At 37.9% G+C, this 23,899-nt stretch overlaps 1 pseudogene; it reads left to right on the top strand.

Annotated features, from left to right (window-relative positions):
* Positions 1-3,216: 3,216 nt before the first annotated feature.
* On the top strand, positions 3,217-22,449 carry LOC137710029 (subtilisin-like protease SBT4.3; annotated as a pseudogene).
* Positions 22,450-23,899: the final 1,450 nt, after the last annotated feature.

Raw genomic sequence — 23,899 nt, 5'->3', positions numbered from 1 at the left:
TATGGTATACCCGTCAAAGTGATTATTTGATTAGTTAGAGATATGAATTATGCCCTTGCATGTTAAACTATGAATCATATTTCGAATTGCTAGAGTTACAGTTTATATTGTTAACATAAATCTCACTAAGACTCTGGAAGAGCTTGAGAAAACTACCTCGCACCTAAAGACGAAATTTGAGATAGATCTTGGGAAAACTCGTTTATGCCTTGACCTGAAGTTGAAGCGTTGTTCTGATAGTACTTTGGTTTACCAATTGAACTACACTCCGATGGTGCTTCCTTTGAGTATACCTATGATCTTTTATACGTTATAAACAAATGAAACCCTTGAAGAGGTTATGGAATCTGAAGTTCCATATTTGCGTTCAACTTTGCGCTTTGTTGTACTTAGCTCATTGCTTTAGATAGGATATCTCTTTCACTATTGATTTATTAGTAAAGATGGAGCACTGCACCTACATGTAACCACTGAATTGATATTAAAGATGTTTTTCCTCTACCCTGAAATGAACTTTGGCTAATCCTGACACATCCAGAACGAATCCAACCCATTTGATCCTCTTAATGATGCTTGCCTTGTTTGTTATGCTGACGCTGGTTACTTATCAAACCCGCAAAAGGCACATCCCCAAAATGGTTATGTCTTTATCGTTAGGGATATCGTAATATCTTGGATATCCACGATATAACCTTAGTTGCAAAATCTTCAAATCGTTCCCAAGACACACCTCACTTCACTATGCCACACGTGAGATATGGTTGAGAGCTCTTGTTGAGCATATTCGAAGTATCAGTTGTTTTCATCCGTCGTTAAGTCCCAACGATGATCTATGAAGACTATGTCGTATGTATCAACCTGACCAAGACACAATACATCCACGAAGTAAATGCCAAGTCATATTGCATCTACATCACATCGGCAAAGCATTAAGAGATTGAAGTCATGCAAACTAATCCTAGACAACCTTGCCGACCTCTACATGACATCACTGTCGAAGTTAACCTTCCAGAAGCTTGTCCGAGGAATTGGTATGCCTAATTATTCATATGCAATGCTTGTAGTTCTCATTTGGAAGTTCTATCAAACTCAGGGGGAGTATCTAGAAGTATACTCACTTGATCTTAATGTACTCTTTTTCCCTACGATTAGGAGCATTTTCCCATTAGATTTTTGCTACCTAACTAGGTTTTGACGAGACATCCATTCTAGGCTGATCATACCCTTGTGAGCTCTTGTACTTGCGTCCAGAAGACGTATAGCTTTGACTTAATGCAACTTCTTACTTTTTTTCCTTAGTCTATGGGTTTTTCTCTCACCTTGTGTTTTACCATAGCAAGGTTTTGTGAGTGTTACCTTTTATGCATTCTTCTGTTGATTTAAGATTCGCATTCGCTCATTGTGCCAACGACTTCATCAAATGCACTTACTTCATCGCTGAAGATCTGATGTGCCATTTGTTTGAGCATTTACACACTCAAGGGGGAGTGTTGCATTCCTATTAGATTAGGAATGCGGTCGTGTAAATTCTATCATATCTGGGATATCCTTATGAGATTCTACAATATCTCTTAGACTAGATATTATCCTATTAGAGTTGTAATCCTATTGGGGTAAGAAATTTACATTCCCTACTACTATAAATAAAGGCACAATAGGGTGGAATAAGACATACCTCACTATTACACATCTCTCTCTTTCTCTTTATACCGCCGCACTCCCTCTCTCTGTCCTTTATATTATTCAATAAATTAGGCCTATAACAGTTTCTAATTTTAAATGAATATATTTAAAAATGGTTCAATAATTTTTTATTATATAATTTAAATATACTAACATGTAAATATTTTAAATATCGAAATAATGACATAGATAAAAACCGAAGAACTTTAATACAAAATTGAAAATGAATAAGGTTTAATAAATGAAATTGGAAAATGAGATATGAGAACTTACTTTTTGTCTTTTTTAATATAAAAATTTGGATTTAGAGTGTGTTTTCATAAATATGCATGGTTAAAGTAAAGGGTGCAACAAGTACACTTCAGTTGTCATTGTGTTAAAAACAAGTATATTAGCTGCCCTACAATGTGATTGCAAAGGAGGAGGATTCTCTCATTTCCTAATCTCTCTCATTTTCCCTCCCCTCTTATTTGAATGGTTACGATTTAGCCACTTCAACATCTTATATTGATTTTTTTTATAGAGACAATAAGACAAAAAACAATATGTGAGAGGAGGGTTGGGAAGGGGATGAGAATAGGAGGGGAGAGAATCCTCCTCTGATTGTGAAAGTATGTTTTTACCCGACAGGATCTTCTCCGGATCCTTTTGGTGAGGATTTTAGGGATTCGTAAATCATTTTTGTTCATCGTACATTGTGAGTTCAGTTTTAGTTAGATACTGTTTATATTTAATTTTAAATAAAAATATTTTAAATGAATTCTGACTGCACAATATACGAAGAACGGATATGATTCACGGATTTCCGGAATTCTCACAAAGAAGATCCATCGAGGATCCAGATTTTGTTTTTACGGGTTTAGTAAGGATAAGAATAGTTCGTACATTTTCTGACCAGACTGTAGGTACGTAATGCATCTTCCCAACAATATGACTTCACATAAGCATGTGAAATATCGATATAGATGGATATGTAGCAAATGTATAGAAATATCGATATCAATCGATATGATTGATATCGGTTGTCTTCCACAGGAATTATGGAAATTTTCAAAGAGGTGGGTATATCAACTCATTTAGATTTAGTTGAAATTAGAGAAGAATTTCAGAAAAAAAAAAAAAAATTCAAAAGTTCCAAATCTGCAGTGGGTTCCGGAAAAATTCTTGTAATGAATCAGTAAATATCATCGATATTAATTAATTTTCTTCTATCTCCTCGATATAGAGTAAAGTTTTCATTTCATCCCCCTTTGTATATCGATCCTTGATTTTTCAGATAATTTGACAAAAATATCGATAATTTTGTGAATATTTTAAACACTGCTTTGCGTTTACATAGGTAGATCCGAACTCCGACGAGAGCCATATTCACAACTGTGTGTGAAAGAAACAAAATTTGAACTCGAATAGAAGGCAGTTTTGGCAACATGTAGCTGGACTTGGCATGCACTGTAGTTGAGCTGTACAAGGGGAATCTGCAGTCCGTGGACATTACAATCTTCAAAAATTTTTTGCCAATATATAATTATGCGAATGGATCATGTTATCAAACGCATCAACTTTGTACACTTCAGTCTGAGTCAGTTGGTTTCGATGGCCACGTCGATGCTGCATTTTCTTCCTTACGCAGTTTTTCTTGCAGCTTTCGTGCTGTCTTGCCATGGCCAAGAGAGGAAGGTAGACAAAATAATTTTCTCTGAAAAAAATGGAATTGTATTTGCATATTTGATGAATTTAACTAATGTAATTTTATCCCTTTTGGATAGGTTCACATTGTGTACATGGGAGAGCAGCCTCATGGAGGCTTTTCTGTTGCATCTACTCACCATTCCATGCTACAAAGTGCACTTGGAAGGTTACGAACACTATTCAACGATAGTATAATACAGTTTTCTTTTTGATATATTCCAAATTGCTACATTGTGGAATGCGGTTCACCACGAGATTGTAATATGCTGTATATTAGAACAATGAGAGAGACTTATATGCAATGGAGTTTATACCTCATTTGTCTATCTCTCTCATCACGAGATTCCTCTGTCTTTCTTCTCTTGTGATTACTCTATCTTTATCTTCTTTTGTAACTGTCACATGAGGAGAGATACATTGGAGAAAGGGGCATACACTACATTACAATTAGCGCAAGGCATTTGCTGAACTACCTTAGTTACTGCTTAAAATATTATCTCAAGCATTTTTGTGTTCCCCAATTGCAGCACATTGTTGGCCAAAGAGTCACTGATCTATGGTTATGGGAAGAGCTTTAATGGATTCATTGCAAGGTTATCTGATGAAGAAGTTACAAAGTTGTCAGGTAAGAATATCGCCGAAAACATGTGGCTACTAACCCGCAGTGAAAATTTGTTGCAAAGTATTAAAGTATTATACATCAGTATCATTTTTTCTGATTACATTTCAAACTATAATAAGATAACATGTTTTGAAGAAATGGAAGGTGTAGTTTCAGTGATTCCAAACCACAAATAAAGCTTCACACAACAAGGTCATGAGACTTCATGGGTTTCAGCAAATGCCAACTTGGAGCACCTATAGAAGGAGAAGTTATTGCTGGGCTTCTAGACACAGGTAAAACTGAAGAAAAAAAAAATTAAAAAAAAAACAAAAAACCGATCGAAAACTTACACTATTCTTCTTCTTTTAAAAAATTTCAAACCGTTGTAATTGTCTTGGGATAAATCTAGGAATCTGGCCAGAATCTGATAGTGTTGGAAGATTGATTGATAAGGAGCAGGGAGCAGTTAAGGCTTAGAGATCCAACTGCAACAAATCAATCAAGTCATATCTTTTGTTCAATGTAGAACTCTCGGCTAAAGGCTAGGGTTTTATTCAAGATATTGTTTCTAGCTTACTTTAGCCTAGAATTAAGGGATTGTGTTTACTTGTTATTGTAAATAGTTGGTAGTCCTTGTAGGAGTGATTTAAGGATTGATTGGAGGTTGCTTTCCAGCTGCTCTCCTTCCTTTCCTTTCCGTCCCTTTCATATATACTTGCTTAAACCTTGTAAAGTTTTCATGAAAATAATATATCAGAAATTCAATATGGTATCAAAGCGTGAACCTTAAATTCCTGCTCCTTTAATTTCCGCTGAGTTTCCTGTGCTTTAAGCCAAGATGGTTGAAGACGGTTCTTCTGAAGCTGAAAGCTCACTGGCTGCTTCAGCTTCAACCGACGTTGAAGTTAACCCTAATCAATGTCTCAGTTCAGTTCTGTTGAACAAGTTCAACTATCTTCGTTGGACTCGTGCTGTTTCACTTGCACTTGGAGGGAGATCAAAGCTAGGTTATGTAAATGGCGCCATCGCTTCACCTGCAGCTTTTTCTCCTACCTATGCGTCATGGCTATGTAAAGACCAGCTAGTCATGTCTTGGCTGCTTAACTCCATGGAGCGTAGGATTGCTGAGATCTTCAGTTACTCAAAGTCATCTATGTGATAGGAGCATATTCATGCGACTTAATTAGCTTGTTCTCGTGCATTTATGTTGTGTTTCTTTAGTGATTTTAGTGTTTAAAGTCACTTTTGTGTATTTTCAGATTATAAGGCCAAAGTGTGCAAGAAGATGCAAATTGGAGCCTTTTGGAGCAAAAGAGGAATGAATGAGTTGAAGACTTGAAGAAACGATGAATTCCTACTCCAACGATGAACTCCTACCAAAACGAGGATTCCTACTCAAACAAGGATTCCTACTTGAAGTAGGAAAGTTAACCCTAGGTTTCCCGTTTTGGTAACCTTCCCTAATCTTAAACGTCCGTATTTTCTAGCCACTTTGAAGGCCTTGTAGGCACTTTAGGACACAAAACGAAGGCCCTAAGCCCCTTAAACACCCTTGCCGTGCCCTTTTCTCTTATCCCCTTCCCTTGCCGTGCAAGGGGGGGTATTTAGGTCCAAAGTTATGCACTTAAACCCTATTTCCCTTCCTAAACTCAACCCTAGCCGCACCTTGCAGCCATCCCCTTTAATTTCTGATTTAATTCCCTAATTCTAGCAGCCTTTAAATTAATTTTAGTTAATAAAAATAAACTAGGGTTTGAATTTCTAAAACCCTAGGTTTTCCACCACCTAGCCGCACCCTATATTCTCTTCTTTGATTCATTCTTTTTAGTTTTTTTCAGCCACAAAATCATCTCAGCCGCAACTCCCATCCATAAACCATAACCCTAATTCCCATCTAAGCCGCACCCTTTAATTCACCCTAGAATCTCATATTTCATTCTATTCAGTTTTTCAGCCACAAAACCTTTCAGCCGCAAGAACCTTTCCATCTTCTCCCATCAGCCGCACCTTTTCCCATCCATTCCAGCCATTATTCAACCTTGCCGCAGCTTTCTCCACACTTCCAGCCACCTTCCCACCATTGCAGCCACCATTCCCAACCTCCATACACCTTCCCACATCCTTGCCGCACCACCACACCTCCCTAAATCCATCCCAAACCCAAAATAACATCCAAAAACCCCCTAAACCATCTCTGCCGCAGCAAAGAGAAGAAGAAAGAGGAGCTTAGACGCGCAGAAATTCAAGTGGATTCGTTGGGCGTTCTAGGTGTAATCAATCTTTTGTTCTTTATGTTTAATTTCAATTTTGTTTCTCTTTCTGTGAACATAAGAGGCTAAATCCCTAGTTAGCTAGGGGGTGATTCGAAACCATGTCAATATGAATTGATTACTTTTGGTTGGAATTTCATGAGTTGTGGATTCAATTCGTTTAACTGTTTGATTGATAACTTATTTGTGTATGTTTATTGAGAGTGCACGCTTAGTTTTCATGCATGAATATGACGCTAGAATATAAGTGATTTCACCTAATAGTTACAAACTTATATTCACAAGTAGTGGAGGTTGCTTATAAACAATCGCGTTAAATGAATTCTTGGCACTAGTTTCATGCTCATCATAGTAACGAATGCCTCGTCAACACTTATAGTTTTCATGTTGCTTAATGATCTTTGATTGTATCTTTATTGTGCTATTCACGTAAAGGACTTTTGGAGAATGTTTTGAATTGTGTATGCGCTGTCCCATCCAATTCACTAGCTTAAGGAGAACTTGAAGGTTAATTTAAGCGGACCTAATTAACCCGGGGTGTTGAGTTTCATAATTCATCGAAAGACCAGCTGAAAATCATCTTGTATGCAAGTGTGACATGTGTAGAGAAGAACCTTCTAGCTAGCATTCCATCCATATTTTCATCAAATTCATATTTACATTCTGTTTTAATTGCAATCTGTGCATTTTGTTTAATTTCGTCAAAAACTCAATCCCCCTTTACTTTAGTGTTCAATTTAGTTAGAAAGTGTCTTAGTTTGTGTTTCTAAGTGTTTTGATTCAAGTTATTACTCAAATTCGTCCAAATTAGTCAAAGTGCTCAAAACTGCCCAGAAAGTGTTTTTAAGGCAGTTTTGAGTGTTTTGGGGCTGTTTTGAGTCTTTTGGTTTGTTTTAGTGTTTTAAGTGTTTAGTTTTGCATTCTTTGAGTCTAGTTTATTGTTTTAACCTTTGTCTTACGTTTTTTAGTCAGTTTCCAAGTGATTTAGCAATCCCTCCTAATCCCCGGTTTAGAACGATCCCTACTTATACATATACTACAATTGTCAAAAGAGGGTTTTAATTTGTGTGCTTAAATATTTCGCATCAAATTTTTGGCGCCGTTGCCGGGGATTAGCGACTTTGCTAATCCCTTGGATTGTTATTTTCTGTTTATTTTAATTATTTAAGTTTCTGACCTTGTTTTGTTTTCCTTGTTTTAGGTACTAGTGTATGACTCGGAGTTCTCAATCGATTCGTGAGCATATCTTAGACTTTGACAGCGATTTTGAGAGGACTTTGAGACTAAAGAGGAAGCAACACGAATCAAATCCACCAAGCCCGGAACTTGACCTCGAAGAACAAGTCCTAGAAGAGGAGGAGGAACCCACGACAAGGGTTTTTGAAGAACCACAAGTCATGGCCATGGACAACCGGACACTCAAGGAGCTTTCGGCCTCGGGATTGGATAATGCCACCCTTTTTAGTATCCAATATCCCCCACCTGCCCAAGGGAAGACCGAAGAGTTCGAGTTAAAGTCAAGTTTGCTCCACCATATTCCGAAATACCATGGGTTGTCCATGGAGGATCCGAACAAGCATCTGAAGGAATTCGAGGTGGTGTGTTCAAGCATGACTCCCATCAACGTCGATGGAAGTATTCTGAAGATGAAGGCTTTTCCATTCTCTTTAATGGACAAAGCCAAAGATTGGTTGTACGACTTAGCTCCCGGAACCGTCACATCATAGGAGAGCATGAAGAAGGCATATCTGGAGAAGTTTTTCCCAACTTCTCGAATCATCCTTTTACGAAAAAGGATAAGTGGAATCCAACAAGAAGAAGGTGAGTCTTTTCCTACGTATTATGAACGTTTTAAATCCCTTGTTGCTTCTTGTCCACAACATCAGATGAAGGAGGAGTTACTTCTACAATACTTCTACGAGGGGCTCCTACCAATCGAACATCAAATGCTCGATGCCTCGGCGAGTGGAGCATTGGTGGACAAGACACCCATGGCGGCCAAGGTCTTGATTGCTAACCGAGCGTTGAACACTCAACAATACGAATGAGTAGGCCAAAGAGGACCCCCACGGCAGCAAGTAAATGAGGTAAGTTCCACACCCGACATTCATTCACAATTAGCTAATCTTACTTCCATTGTGTCTCAGATGGCCGAAGGAATGAGGATGCAAGGAACAATTGCGTGAGGAGTGTGTTCTATCCAAGGACATACTTCTGAGAAGTGCCCACAACTCATTGAAAATGGTGGATGGGAAAGCGCAAATGCAATTGGGTTTCAAGGCCAAAACCAACCGAGGAACGATCCGTATTCTAACACATATAATCCAGGTTGGAGAGACCACCCAAACTTCAAATGGAGGGAGCCCCAACAACCACCACAACAAGGAGGCTTTAGACAACAACCCCTGGGTTTCTTCACTAAGCCATACGCACCCACACATGCTCCACAACAATCTGCCCCAAATGCTTCAGGTACGTCCCTAGACAATGATACACTTCTTAAGTTACTAACTAATTTGTCTCAGGGGCAAGAGAATCAAGCCAAGGCAATGCAAAATCAAGAAAAGAGGGTGGATCAATTGGAGAAACAAATTGGGCAGATTGCGGAGTTTGTAGGGCAATTCCGAGACCAAGGCAAGCTCCCAAGCTCAACTATTCCAAACCCAAAGGGAGGGTTCGAAACGGCCAATGCAATCATCTTGAGAAGTGGAAAAGAAGTTGGGGTAGGTCCTACACCATCACCATCAGGTCTTAACGAGGACGAAAAACTGAGAATTGAAGAGGATGAAATAGGACAACCCACGGCAAAGGTGGAAACACCTTTGCCGCAAGCTTTTATTGATCCAAAAATGTCCAATTCGGCCAAAAAGGGTAAGAATGTGTCAAATTCGGTTCCTACTAATGTTTTTCCTTTGAATGTGCCTTTTCCTAGTAGGTTCATGCAAACAAAGAAGGAGGAGCAGGAGAAAGACATTCTTGAGACGTTTAGGAAGGTCCAAGTAAACATTCCTTTACTTGATGCCATTAAGCAAGTGCCCAGGTATGCAAAGTTTTTAAAAGAGTTATGCACAACTAGGAAAAGAATTGCAAACAAAGAAGTTGTGAAAGTAAGTGAAAATGTATCCGCGGTTTTGCAACGAAAGTTACCTCCAAAATGTAAGGATCCAGGGAGCTTTACTATCCCATGCATAATTGGAAACACTAAATTTGAACAATGCATGTTAGATTTAGGTGCTTCTATTAATGTCATGCCATATTCCATTTATGCATCTATGAACCTTGGTGAGTTAAAACAAGATGACGTTGTAATTCAATTGGCCGATCGTTCTAATGTTTATCCCAAGGGAGTCCTTGAGGATGTTTTAGTGTAGGTCAATCATCTCATCTTTCCTGCAGATTTTTATGTCTTAGAAATGGAGGATTCGAGCCATGCTCCATCATTGCCACTCTTGCTAGGCCGTTCGTTCATGAAAACGGCCCAAACAAAGATTGATGTGGCCAAGGGAGCACTAACAATGGAGTTTGGTGGTGATGTAATTGAATTCAATGTTTATGACTCTATTAAGAATCCTAACGATAGTCATTCTTGTTTTGTCATAGATGTGCCTAAGGACATAGGGCCGAAAGGATCCATACTTATCACGAAGGATGTATCAAGAACCACCATTGGAAAGGAACTTGGAGTGATTGCCCTACAACCACCCAATATGGCCTAAAGTAGCCATGGTGACATTGTTAATAGGGCTGCCGATTTTGAGCCTTCACTACAATATGTTTGTAAGTCGTCAAGCCCAATTTCAATTCCCATTTCAAATAATAGGTTGTTACCTTCTTTGGTGCAGGTGCCCAACCGATTTCAAGGTGGAGGGAACATGTACATGGACTTTCGGAACCAAAACAACACCATTAGGGAGGATCACTATCCTCTCCCATTCATTGAGCCATATGATGAAAGTGTTGAAGGGCATGTTGTGGAGGAGATCCCATTGCATGCCGTGGGCTCCAATGGGGCATTAGCATACCATTGTCCGGCTGCAAGACGCTAAAGCAAGCGCTTCGTGGGAGGCAACCCATGCAATCACCAAGGAGAAGATGGAATCTACACTCCATAACCAGATTTGCGTCCCTAACCTCTTCTCTTTGTTATTTACATTCTGCCATGTTTAGTGTGTTTAGTTGCTGTTTGTGTGTTTGCTTTTGTGTGGTGTGATTTTAGGCTTAAAACATTGAGGACAATGTTTGATTTAAGTGTGGGGGGGTAACTAATGTTGTTGATGCAAATTCGTGGGATTTTATCACCCATAACTTCCAATGTTGTTCCTTGCTGTTTTTAAGCTATTTTAGAGTGTTTTAGAGTGTGTTGACTTAAAAATCCGAAAAACCCATAAAAATTTGAAAAATTGTTTTGAAAAACCCAAAAAGAGTTATTTTTGTGTGTTTGTTTGTGTCGTAGGGTACCTTCCAACACAATGATGAGGATTTGGTTTTTAATTGCATGATGGTTAAAGAAAGTTACAAACATGGATGGACGTTTGATATACTCTTTGGTTTATGCTTGTTTGTAGTTATAATTTACGAATTCACATGTAATCACAAAGGGAAATTAGTTTTTGTAACATGCTTGAAGGAATGAACTCAAACTAACGCTACAACCTTGTGAGACTTGAGCCTAAACGTTATTTGGAGAGTTAAAATCTGTGCATTATTGTTTTCTAAAGTCGTTGCATGATCTCATTATTCTTTGCTCGGTTACTACTTAGAAGGCGTTTCATCACTTAGTTCCAAATGCTAGAACTCATGCCCATTTCATTCAAAGCATGTTATTGAATTGCATAACACATATTCAAGATGAAGTTGTGTAGTGACCACCATAAAAACCAAATAGCCGTGTGCCCTTCACTCATTTTGTGTTTAAGTTTAACCCCATTGAGCCGTGTTAACCATGTTCTTTGTTAACCCATATCATCCTCACCTAGCCTAGAGAGGACCATCCGTACCCTTGTTCTTGAAGCATAGTAAGCATGAATGAATTCCTTTTGATTAATGTGTTGCAGAAAATAAGTGTGGGGGAAGGATTATTGATGTGAGTTATGTGCCATAGGCACGGCTAGAAAAAAAAAATAGAAAAAAAAAAAAGAAAAAAAAAGAAAAGAAAAAAAGAAGTGAAAAAGAGTTGAAAATAGGTAAAAAAGAGTTCCAAAGTATTGGGTGTTGAAGTAAGGGCCCAAAACAATGAATTAGGCCCTAAGAGTTGTTTGAATCTCCCCTATTTGTCTAAAAGTTGATTTCTGCATTCTAAGTGAATTCTAAGTCTCAATTTCATTACTTTGCTTGCTATTGCTTAAGGAACTTTTGTTTATCCCTATCTTTCCTTGTTAGCCAATACCCAAAGCCCCGTTACAACCCTTGACTTCTATCTTGAGTGTTGTGCATTTCAATTGTGGAGTTTGAATTTGGTATAAGCATATGGTGTCACTGGTTCTCGCATCTAAGTAGTAGCATTCCATTCATAAGATCATATCTAAACATGTTTAATTACTCCAGAAATTGCGTTCTTTGTTATAACATATGTGAGTACTAGTCTTTCATGTTTACATCAATCTTCTCACATATAACTATTGTAGGGTGTGTAGTCAGAAAATCTGAGTGAAAATTGAGTGCATAACTAGTGAGGAATTGAGGGAATTCTCTAAGGCATGTTACTACATTCAAAATATGTTTTAATTGATTAAATGCGAACTAGTGAATGGTGACTATGATTAAGTATGTGCTCGAGGGGAAGGAAGACCAAAAGCTATGTGAGTAATGATCTTTGACATGTCATGTTTCATTGGAAATCCCTGAGGCAAACGTTGGAAGGTTTAGGTTATGTTTTGATTATTTTGTTTCGTCTTATTTTCTTTAGTTGTTTTGTTTTGCTCGAGGACTAGCAAAAGTTAAGTGTGGGGGAATTTGATAGGAGTATATTCATGCGACTTAATTAGCTTGTTCTCGTGCATTTATGTTGTGTTTCCTTAGTGATTTTAGTGTTTAAAGTCACTTTTGTGTATTTTCAGATTATAAGGCCAAAGTGTGCAAGAAGATGCAAATTGGAGCCTTTTGGAGCAAAAGAGGAATGAATGAGTTGAAGACTTGAAGAAACGATGAATTCCTACTCCAACGATGAACTCCTACCAAAACGAGGATTCCTACTCAAACAAGGATTCCTACTTGAAGTAGGAAAGTTAACCCTAGGTTTCCCGTTTTGGTAACCTTTCCTAATCTTAAACGTCAGTATTTTCTAGCCACTTTGAAGGCCTTGTAGGCACTTTAGGATACAAAACGAAGGCCCTAGGCCCTTTAAACACCCTTGTCGTGCCCTTTTCTCTTCTCCCCTTCCCTTGCCGTGCAAGGGGGGGTATTTAGGTCCAAAGTTATGCACTTAAACCCTATTTCCCTTCCTAAACTCAACCCTAGCCGCACCTTGCAGCCATCCCCTTTAATTTCTGATTTAATTCCCTAATTCTAGCAGCCTTTAAATTAATTTTAGTTAATAAAAATAAACTAGGGTTTGAATTTCTAAAACCCTAGGTTTTCCACCACCTAGCCGCACCCTATATTCTCTTCTTTGATTCATTCTTTTTAGTTTTTTTCAGCCACAAAATCATCTCAGCCGCAACTCCCATCCATAAACCATAACCCTAATTCCCATCTAAGCCGCACCCTTTAATTCACCCTAGAATCTCATATTTTCATTCTATTCAGTTTTTCAGCCACAAAACCTTTCAGCCGCAAGAACCTTTCCATCTTCTCCCATCAGCCGCACCTTTTCCCATCCATTCCAGCCATTATTCAACCTTGCCGCAGCTTTCTCCACACTTCCAGCCACCTTCCCACCATTGCAGCCACCATTCCCAACCTCCATACACCTTTCCACATCCTTGCCGCACCACCACACCTCCCTAAATCCATCCCAAACCCAAAATAACATCCAAAAACCCCCTAAACCATCTCTGCCGCAGCAAAGAGAAGAAGAAAGAGGAGCTTAGACGCGCAGAAATTCAAGTGGATTCGTTGGGCGTTCTAGGTGTAATCAATCTTTTGTTCTTTATGTTTAATTTCAATTTTGTTTCTCTTTCTGTGAACATAAGAGGCTAAATCCCTAGTTAGCTAGGGGGTGATTCGAAACCATGTTTATGCTTGCAATATGAATTGATTACCTTTGGTTGGAATTTCATGAGTTGTGGATTCAATTCGTTTAACTGTTTGATTGATAACTTATTTGTGTATGTTTATTGAGAGTGCACGCTTAGTTTTCATGCATGAATATGACGCTAGAATATAAGTGAGTTTCACCTAATAGTTACAAACTTATATTCACAAGTAGTGGAGGTTGCTTATAAACAATCGCGTTAAATGAATTCTTGGCACTAGTTTCATGCTCATCATAGTAACGAATGCCTCGTCAACACTTATAGTTTTCATGTTGCTTAATGATCTTTGATTGTATCTTTATTGTGTTGTTCACGTAAAGGACTTTTGGAGAATGTTTTGAATTGTGTATGCGCTGTCCCATCCAATTCACTAGCTTAAGGAGAACTTGAAGGTTAATTTAAGCGGACCTAATTAACCCGGGGTGTTGAGTTTCATAATTCATCGAAAGACCAACTGAAAATCATCTTGTATGCAAGTGTGACATGTGTGGAGAAGAACCTTCTAGCTAGCATTCCATCCATATTTTCATCAAATTCATATTTACATTCTGTTTTAATTGCAATCTGTGCATTTTGTTTAATTTCGTCAAAAACTCAATCCCCCTTTACTTTAGTGTTCAATTTAGTTAGAAAGTGTCTTAGTTTGTGTTTCTAAGTGTTTTGATTCAAGTTATTACTCAAATTCGTCCAAATTAGTCAAAGTGCTCAAAACTGCCCAGAAAGTGTTTTTAAGGCAGTTTTGAGTGTTTTGGGGCTGTTTTGAGTCTTTTGGTTTGTTTTAGTGTTTTAAGTGTTTAGTTTTGCATTCTTTGAGTCTAGTTTATTGTTTTAACCTTTGTTTTACATTTTTGAGTCAGTTTCCAAGTGATTTAGCAATCCCTCCTAATCCCCGGTTTAGAACGATCCCTACTTATACATATACTACAATTGTCAAAAGAGGGTTTTAATTTGTGTGCTTAAATATTTTGCATCACTATGCATCTCTGGAAACAAGTTGAAGAGATGTATGGAAATCAAAACAATGCCGCACGTGTCTTTCAACTCAAGAAAGATATCTCTAGTCTTCAACAAAGGGAAAAAACCTTTGTGCAACACCTTAGCAGTCTTACAAGCATGTGGAATGAGCTCGATGTGTATCATCCTCATACCACTGACGCCACTATGTTAACCAAGAGATCTGAAGAAGACAAGATCTTTCAGCTCTTGGCAAGTTTGGGTTCAGAATATGAAGATCTTAGAAGCCATATCTTGATGAACATTGTGCTTCCCTCCTTCACTGGTGTTTATGCTATCATCCAAAGGGAAAAAGTAAGAAAAAAGGTCATGAGTCAGGAGACCAAAGCCATTATCTTCGAAACAAGGGCTTATGTTTCCAGCAACAACCGAGAGGGCAAACTGTATAAGGGAAAGAGACCTGAGTGCAGCTATTATGACACACTTGGGCACATAAGAGACAAGTGTTGGATACTGCATCCAGAATTGAAGCCCAAGTTCTTTAAATAGACAAAGGGTCCACAAAGAAACCTGTATAACAATGCGTAAAAGGCAAATCATGCAGCTACTTCTTCAACCGAAGGAATGGTGAGCTTCACAGCCAATCCTGCTGCACTAATTAATGAATTTGCAGCATATCTCCATAACAAACAAGCCCATAACCATGGAAATGAAGCTCCTATAGTTGACGAGAAGAAAAGCACAGCCCTACTTGGAAAATTTGTTGGCTTCTTAGCTGAACATGATCATATCTCGCAGAAAGATATTCCAGATATTTCAAGTGCCTTCTTAACTGCCTTAGATGCCAGTAATGAACATGACTATTGGATTATAGACTTAGGAGCCACATATCACATGACAAATCACATTACCAACTTGCATGATTTTAAAACCTTGTTAAAACCTGCTCAAGTGTCCTTAGCTAATGGTAAAGGTGCCTCAGTTGAAGGAGAGGGAAAAGTCACTCTACTTTCAAATCACATAGAGTCAGTAGCCCTTTATATTCCTTACTTTCCTTTCAAACTGTTATCAGTATGAACCATAACCAATGCTCTAAACTGCCTAGCCATTTTTTCTCCTCACGATGTTATCTTTCAGGATATCACCACCAAGAAAATGATTGGTAGAGGTTTCTATTTGAATGGTCTCTACTACCTAGCTAAAGACACCAAGGATCCCAAGGTTTTTCAAGTTAGTTCAAGTGTTTCTCAAGATCAACAACTTTGGCATCAACGCTTGGCACATCCCTCTAAGAAAGTGATGTCTTTTTTGTTTCCAAAACTATGTAAAGACAAGCTACACTGTGATGTTTGTCACTTGTCTAAGTCAGCTAGGTTGCCTTTTGATTCCTCGACCTCTAGAGCCAGTCATCCTTTTGAAATCATTCACTCAGACATTTGGGGTCCAATACTAGATTCCTTTGATGGCTATAGGTACTTTGTAACCTTTGTCGATGATTTTACTAGGATAACTTGGTTGTATCTTTTGAAATATAAGAGTGAACTTCCAAATGTTTTTCAAGATTTTCATAAACTAGTTGGTACTCAATTTTCATCGAAAATTCATGTCTTAAGATCTAACAATGGCACTGAGTATATGTCTCATAGCATGTCTCAATATTTAAGTATTCATGGCATCTTGCATTAGACCACATGTGTTGGCACACCCCAACAAAATGGGGTTGCCGAGAGAAAAAATAGAGATCCACTTGGGAAGACAAGATCACTCATGTTTCATATGAATGTGCCCAAAAAATTTTGGTCACAAGGAGTGCTCACTGCCACTTATCTTATCAATAGACTACCAAGTAAAGTATTAGCTTTCAAGTCTCCATATGAAGTACTAAAGGAAAGAAAAATTGATCTCTCACATTTGAAGGTTTTTGGTTCCACTTGTTTTGTTCATAACCAACCTTTCCATCGTGACAAACTCGATCCCATAGCAACAAAATGTGTCTTCATGGGTTATTCATCTACTCAGAAAGGTTACAAGTGCTACAATCCAACCACAAGAAAACTTATGGTTTCAAGGGATGCGAGGTTTGATGAAAACACATTTTTCAAAGGAACTGAGTGATGTAGGTCAGGGGGAGTTCTTAAGTGATTTGGTTCCTTTGCCTAGTGTTCCTCACTATCAAGAGACTCTCACACCTCATGTCACTTTACCTATATCCCCACAATTATCACCTTCTCCAGTTACAAATCTTGAACCTCAGGTTCCAATTAGATGAAACCCTTCCAGAGATAGACAACCCCCAGTTCACTTACATGACTATGTCACCTTCACCTCTAGGTATCCTCTCACAGATTTTGTCTCGTACCAGCATTTTTCACCATCTCATACTTCCTTTCTTAGCACCCTGGACAACACTCATGATCCTCAAACATTTCAAGAAGTAAATGAACTTGCAGTTTGGAAAGATGCAATGAGGGATGAACTACAAGCATTTCATAACAATAAAACCTGGAGCATAGTTAGACTTCCCAAGGGAAAGAAAGTTGTGGGCAGTCGTTGGGTGTACAAAACCAAGTTTAACACGAATAGGACCATTGAAAGACACAAGGGTCGTTTGGTAGTTCGTGGTTTCACTTAGACATATGGCTTGGATTACAAGGAAACTTTTGCTCCAGTTGCCAAAATGAACACTGTAAGGGTTTTATTATCGGTTGTTGTGAACCAATCTTGGCCTCTGTATCAAATGGATGTGAAGAATGCCTTCTTACATGGTGAGTTAGAGGAGGAAGTGTACATGAAACTACCATCTGGTCACCTTCAATCTCATGACCCTGACATGGTTTGTAGACTGCACAAATCCATTTGTGGATTGAAACAATCTCCACATGCATGGTATGCAAAACTAAGCTCGGCCCTTGAAGCATTTGGTTTTCAAATGAGCAGTGTTGATTCCTCACTTTTTATCCGTGTTGGTTCAGTTGGGAAGTTGATTGTGTTAATCTATGTTGATGATCTTATAGTGACAGGTGACAATATTGAAGAAATTCACTCTCTCAAGCTTGCTCTTCAAAGCAAATTTGCAATCAAGGACCTGGGAACTCTTAAATATTTTCTTGATATTGAACTTGCAACATCATCGAAATGACTCTTTCTCAATCAAAGGAAATACATCCTTGATCTTTTGAAGGAATCTAACTTACTGGATTGCAAGCCTGCCCGCACTTATTTGGATAGTAAATTATGTTTTCATGATCATAGTAAGCTCATTTGCAATGTTACTGAATATCAAAGGTTGGTAGGCAAACTCATCTACCTCACAATTACGTGTCCTGATATTTCTTACTCTGTGAGTATTGTCAGTCAATTTATGCATGCTCCTACATTAGGACACATGCATATTGTGAAAAGAATTCTTCGGTATCTTAAAGGGTCCGTTGGTAGAGGGCTCTTTATGAAAAAAAATGATAGCACTGCCATCATGGGTTATATAGATGCTGATTGGGTGGGAAATTCTCTTGATCGCAAGTCAACTACAGGCTTCTATACATTTGTATGTGGCAATTCGGTAACATGGCGAAGCAAAAAGCAAAGTGTTATAGCTCGATCCAGCGCAGAGGCTGAATACCGTGCCATGGCTTCCACTGTTTGTGAACTTGTTTGGCTGAAAAGCCTTCTGTTTGATCTAGGGTTTCCAAGCAATGCACCCATGTCTATGTTCTGTGACAATCAAGCTACCATGCTTATTGCTTATAATCCTGTTTTCCATGAGAGAACGAAGCATATTGAAGTGGACTATCACTATATTCGATCCCAGGTCCAATCCAAGGTTATCGCCACTCATTACACTTGCAGTCATGATCAACTGGCTGATATCTTTACTAAGTCTCTCCCTACGGTTCAGTTTCTGTGCATTCTGTCCAAGCTTGGCTCAAGGAACCCTCTTGATCCAGCTTGAGGGGGAGTGTTGGAAGATTGACTGATAAGGAGCAGGGAGCAGTTAAGGCTTAGAGATCCAACTGCAACAAATCAATCAAGTCATATCTTTTGTTCAATGTAGAACTCTCGGCTAAAGGCTAGGGTTTTATTCAAGATATTGTTTCTAGCTTGCTTTAGCCTAGAATTAAGGGATTGTGTTTACTTGTTATTGTAAATAGTTGGTAGTCCTTGTAGGAGTGATCTAAGGACTGATTGGAGGTTGCTTTCTAGCTACTCCATTTCCTTTCCTTTTCCATCCCTTTCATATATACTTGCTTAAACCTTGTAAAGTTTTCATGAAAATAATATATCTGAAATTCAATAGATAGCTTCAGCGACAAGGACTTTGGCCCTCCACCTTCAAAATGGAAGGGTAAATGCGTAGGTCGCAACTTCACTTGCAACAAGTGAGCTTTCTTGTTCAAGATTTTTTTTGTTTTTGGTGAACCCTAAAAGATGTATTTTTACTGTATTGGACTACGGGGTATAACTTTAAGAGGCTATTAAACTTACAACAAAGAAAACAGGCAAAGTAGGAACCATTTCGTTTTCAATTTTTACAACTGAAAACTCCTTCAGTTTTCAAAAAAAATGAAAACCCCTTCATTTTTCAAAGCCAGATTTTAAGAACTAAAAGAAAAAGGAAAAAAAAAAAAAAAAAAAAAAAAAAAAAAAAGCTTCTATGGTTTGTAGTTTTTATTTTTTCAAAAACTTAAAACTAAAAGTAATTACCAAGAGTTTCCATTAAATATAACGATAATTTATTAATTAAACGGTATAAAATAGATTTTGATCCATTAAAAGATTATTTTTTTGTTCTTTATAATTTGACCCTCCCCGGGGGTTTGCGCACTATTCTTTATATTTTGACCCTTCCCGGGGTTTTGCGCACGATTCAAAAAGGTTTTGGGCACTTTCTAGAGTAGTGTTATATCATTATAATCTTTTAGAAGTGGTTATAATTAATGATTTAGTTTTAGGTCTTAGTGTGGCGTTGCACTGAACACAATATAAACTAGTCCAACTTGAGCCAAGCCAGCCACTCCAAACTAGTACCAGTATAGTCCAAGCTAGTCACGCATAATAACATACTGGACCTATTGAGACGATAAACATAAAGCCATCTGTGTGCAACCAATGTTGTTTGGCTCATCTTTATCTAAATTCTCAACTAATTGAACACATTGACATCACAGCAAAGTCATCGGAGCCCGTTATTACAACAGTGAAGACGACTATGACAGCACCGAGTTCCATTCGCCAAGAGACTCCATGGGACATGGAAGCCACACTGCTTCGACTGCTGCAGGCCGTGACGTGCAAGCAAGTTACTTTGGACTAGCTTCCGGAACAGCAAGAGGTGGAGTCCCCAATGCTAGGATGGCTGTGTACAAAGTTTGCTGGATAGCAGATTGTGCGGCCGCAGATATCCTTGCAGCATTTGATGATGCAATAGCTGATGGAGTTGACATTATATCAACCTCAATTGGTTCAGATAAACCACTCCAGTACCTAAACGACCCCATTGCTATCGGGTCTTTCCACGCCATGAAAAAAGGTATATTGACCTCAAGTTCAGCTGGAAACAACGGGCCATACCCCACTACGGTTACTAATTATGCGCCTTGGATTCTGACTGTTGCCGCCAGCACCATCGACAGAAGATTTACCGCTAAAGCAGTTCTTGGGAATGGACAAGTTTACTCTGTGAGTTTGACACTACAATTACATTGCTGTGTTTGTACCATCTAAACTGACCATCTAGTGTACTATGTCTCTGTTAAAGACGAGACTCACAATATAGTACCACACAAGACGATTAGTTGAGATGGTACAAATAATTTAGTGTTACTCTATATCAGTTGTGTATCATTATAATTAAGTCATATTACTAACAGTAATCAGCAATGGTGTGACTAAAGGGATTTTCGATTAACAATTTCGACCTTAATGGGAAGTCATATCCCTTAATTTTCGGAGGAGATGCTGTAAACTTCTCCAGTGGTGCAAACTCAGAGCTTGCAGGTTATTGTCTTCCCGGGAGCCTGAACGCAAACATGATTAAGGGGAAGATTGTTTACTGTGATCCTCCCACGGATGGTTCTGCCATTCGAATAGCTGGTGGTGTGGGAACAATTATGACCAACTTGGACACTGATACTGCCAACAGTTTCTCGTCACCTGTAACACAACTCTCTGTAGAAGATGGACAAAAGGTTTTGGAATATATCAGATCCACAGAGTATGTATATCTTTCATAGACTTCTCTCTAAACAAGGGTAAAATACAAGTACTAATGCAAGCTTCAATTTCATATATATATATTTTTTTTGTCAAAGTTTATTTCATAAACTAACAATGTCAACTTTTTTCAGGAATTCAATTGCAACAATTCTGGTTTCAGAACCTGAGACTGACAAGGATGCGATGGCACCATACGTTGCATCGTTTTCTTCAAGAGGACCTAACCCCTTAACCCTAGATATTCTCAAGGTGATAAAAAATATCCATATCATTATATATATATATATATATATATGCGCTTCAGACTTTTCATAGATTATATGTTGAGAATGTGGATAAATGTTTACACTACAGCCTGATCTGACTGCCCCCGGTGTTGACATACTTGCTGCTTGGTCTCCTGTGGCACCATCTTCTGAAGATTTCAACCCCGACACAAGAAGTGTCAAACACAGGGACTTCCATGTCCTGCCCTCACGTTAGTGGTGCTGCTGCCTATATCAAGGCTGCTCATCCAAGCTGGTTTGCTGCTGCCATCAAATCTGCCCTCATGACCACAGGTATGAACAAACTAAACTAAATGTACTCTTGCAAAGGAGAATGTACTACTGGTTACCGCAGGCTTTCCATTTTCGTCCCAATAAATTTTTGTCTGAAACATACAATCATTACCTTTAATGTACTTCAATTTAGGCTGCTATTGCGTCCATAACTCTAATTAGACATCATGTGCTTTCGACGAGTAGGGGGATTGTGCTAACGCCTCTGAACCACTAACTCACAAGACAATAACAACAATAAGCAGTAACAATAGTGGCACAAAATGTAGTGGCTAAAAGCACTATCAGTGCCTAATAGTTAATAGACATTATTATTAAGCTTAGGTAATACAGCATAGATATAGATATGGATGGAAATTTTGTAAACTGAAAATGTTAAAGATGGCCTCACAGTCATTGATTGAAAATTTAAGAATCTGCTTTTGAGTCAATATCTAATACCACAAGGCTATGGTTATGCGTCTATAAATCACGAATAAATGGAAATTCTAGAAAACTTCAAGGACTAAAAGATGCATTAATCTCCCTAATTTATAAGTTTTAATCCATATGAGTAAAATGTATTGCATAGGAATTGATACTTGAATGCGTTACTAATTTCATCTCTCTATTGAACTACCATTTGTTTCTCCTCATGAACAGCTCATGTCATGGACTCAAAGAAGCACGCCGACCTTGAATTCGCTTATGGGTCTGGTCACATAAACCCTCTTAAAGCAGTAAATCCAGGTCTCATCTTCGATACATCCGAAGCAGACTACATAAATTTCCTCTGCACGCAGGGTTACAATAGCACCACATTGAAAATCCTAACCGGTGACAACAACAGCAGTTGTGGCAGCACAAAGCCAGGCAAAGCATGGAACCTAAACTACCCCTCATTCTCCCTTTCACTCATCGAAGGTCAAGAGATCAATGCTGAGTTCCCAAGAACAGTCACCAATGTTGGCTCACCAAACTCAACTTGTACCATAAGCTTCTACACACCTGATGACATGATAACCGTTTCAGTTTCACCAGCTACCCTTTCTTTCTCTTCTGTTGGGGAGAAGAAATCGTTTACAGTGAAGGTAACTGGCCCAAAGGTTTCAAACCAGCCAATCAAATCTGGTTCAGTTGTATTGAGTGATGGGGTTCATGCGGTGAGGGCTCCACTGGTTGTCTACACATTCCTTCCTGATTCTATTTATATCCCATCACACCCCTCCTCTGCGCCTCAGAAGAAAGAAAGCGTCAAAGGTTCTTCCTTGCGTTACAGAAATGGGATTCTCAGGCACAACTAACATAATCCTAATTACATCCAATTTGTGCTAGTTGGTTAAAATAATTACAATATAGTTCGGTCAAGTGCACTCGAATCCTTGTGAGATGCATCTGAATGTTAACTTAAATCATGGATTCATGATGTACTGAATGTCAACTTAAATCATGATGTACTGAATGTCAACAATGTAGGAATCAAGGAAATAAAATATTGAGAAAGCAGAATCCAGGGGAAGAATAAAGAGAGCTCAATAACTGTTTTTCATTACTTCTATCACATCTCTTTCAAAACATTTCCATCTCCAGTGTTAAGAAGTTTTGTAAATTATGGTTTGATTTACTTATGATGTTCCCGAGTTTATAAATGTATCTATCGGTTTAATATCAAAATGAACGTGTATAATACGCAAATTTACCAAGAGTTCGGATTGTAACATTCTGTTTTATGTCAATATTGAATTACAAATGTAAAAGAAATGGACCATTTTCATACAGAACCAGTAAAACAGTTTGTGTCATTCCAAGATCGTGTAATACTAATCCAACCTACTTACTATTCACCTACGTACGTCATGGCCTAAAGGCTGAGAAATTGCCATATTAGAGCTAATACTTCCAGACGATAGTACTTGTACTTATCTAGTACGAAATTAACATCAAATTCACAAAAATATCATAATTTATAGATACTGCTAAGAATACTAAAAGGAATTTACGTACACAATCAACTTGATAAACTCATCACAAGATATCAACATGGAATTTTTCTACGTAACCGGAACTAGCATCATTGTTAAAATTTAGTAGAAAATATTTTAGGGGAAACTTGATATGGGTCCAATTTTTTGAGCCAATAGTAGGAATAGTCCAATTCATTAAATCTTATTATTTTATTATCAATAATTATCTCTTAAATGATAAGATTTATTATAAAAATCAAATTTCTTCCTAATTATCTCTTTGATTATTTATTTATTTTGTTCTTTCTTGTTCTTTATCCCGTTTTAAACCCCATTTATAGATTTTAGTTTTTATTTTTATAGTCAACCTAGATCATAGGTTAATTATATTTATCTACCTATATGACAGATTTTTTTTATAATCAAGTAAGATTCATGTGTCCTGCTTGTAGATATATTATGTTTTTTCTACCTTTTAGTTAAGTTTCATATCTTACTTATAGGTATGATATACATTCATATATTTGTTACTTGAGTTAGGGTAGAATGATTTGCAGATAGATTTATGTCAATATATATATATATATATATTTTGTTATATGATATTAATTATATCTTTTGGGGTTGAAAATTCATAATATTAGAAGATTTTAATGGATTTTTAATATTTTTAGAAAATATAAAATTAGCATTAAAAAAATAAATACATATAATTAGGTAATTGGACTCACTCCTAAAAACCATCTATGTTTTTGGACCTGGATCTAAAAGCCCCTATTTTAAAAGGTCA

The sequence above is a fragment of the Pyrus communis genome, chromosome 12 (assembly GCF_963583255.1).
Source record: "Pyrus communis chromosome 12, drPyrComm1.1, whole genome shotgun sequence".
NCBI classification, from domain to species: Eukaryota; Viridiplantae; Streptophyta; class Magnoliopsida; order Rosales; family Rosaceae; genus Pyrus; species Pyrus communis.
The sequence above is the reverse complement of the archived record's forward strand: the minus strand, read 5'-3'. Positions and strand labels throughout refer to the sequence as shown.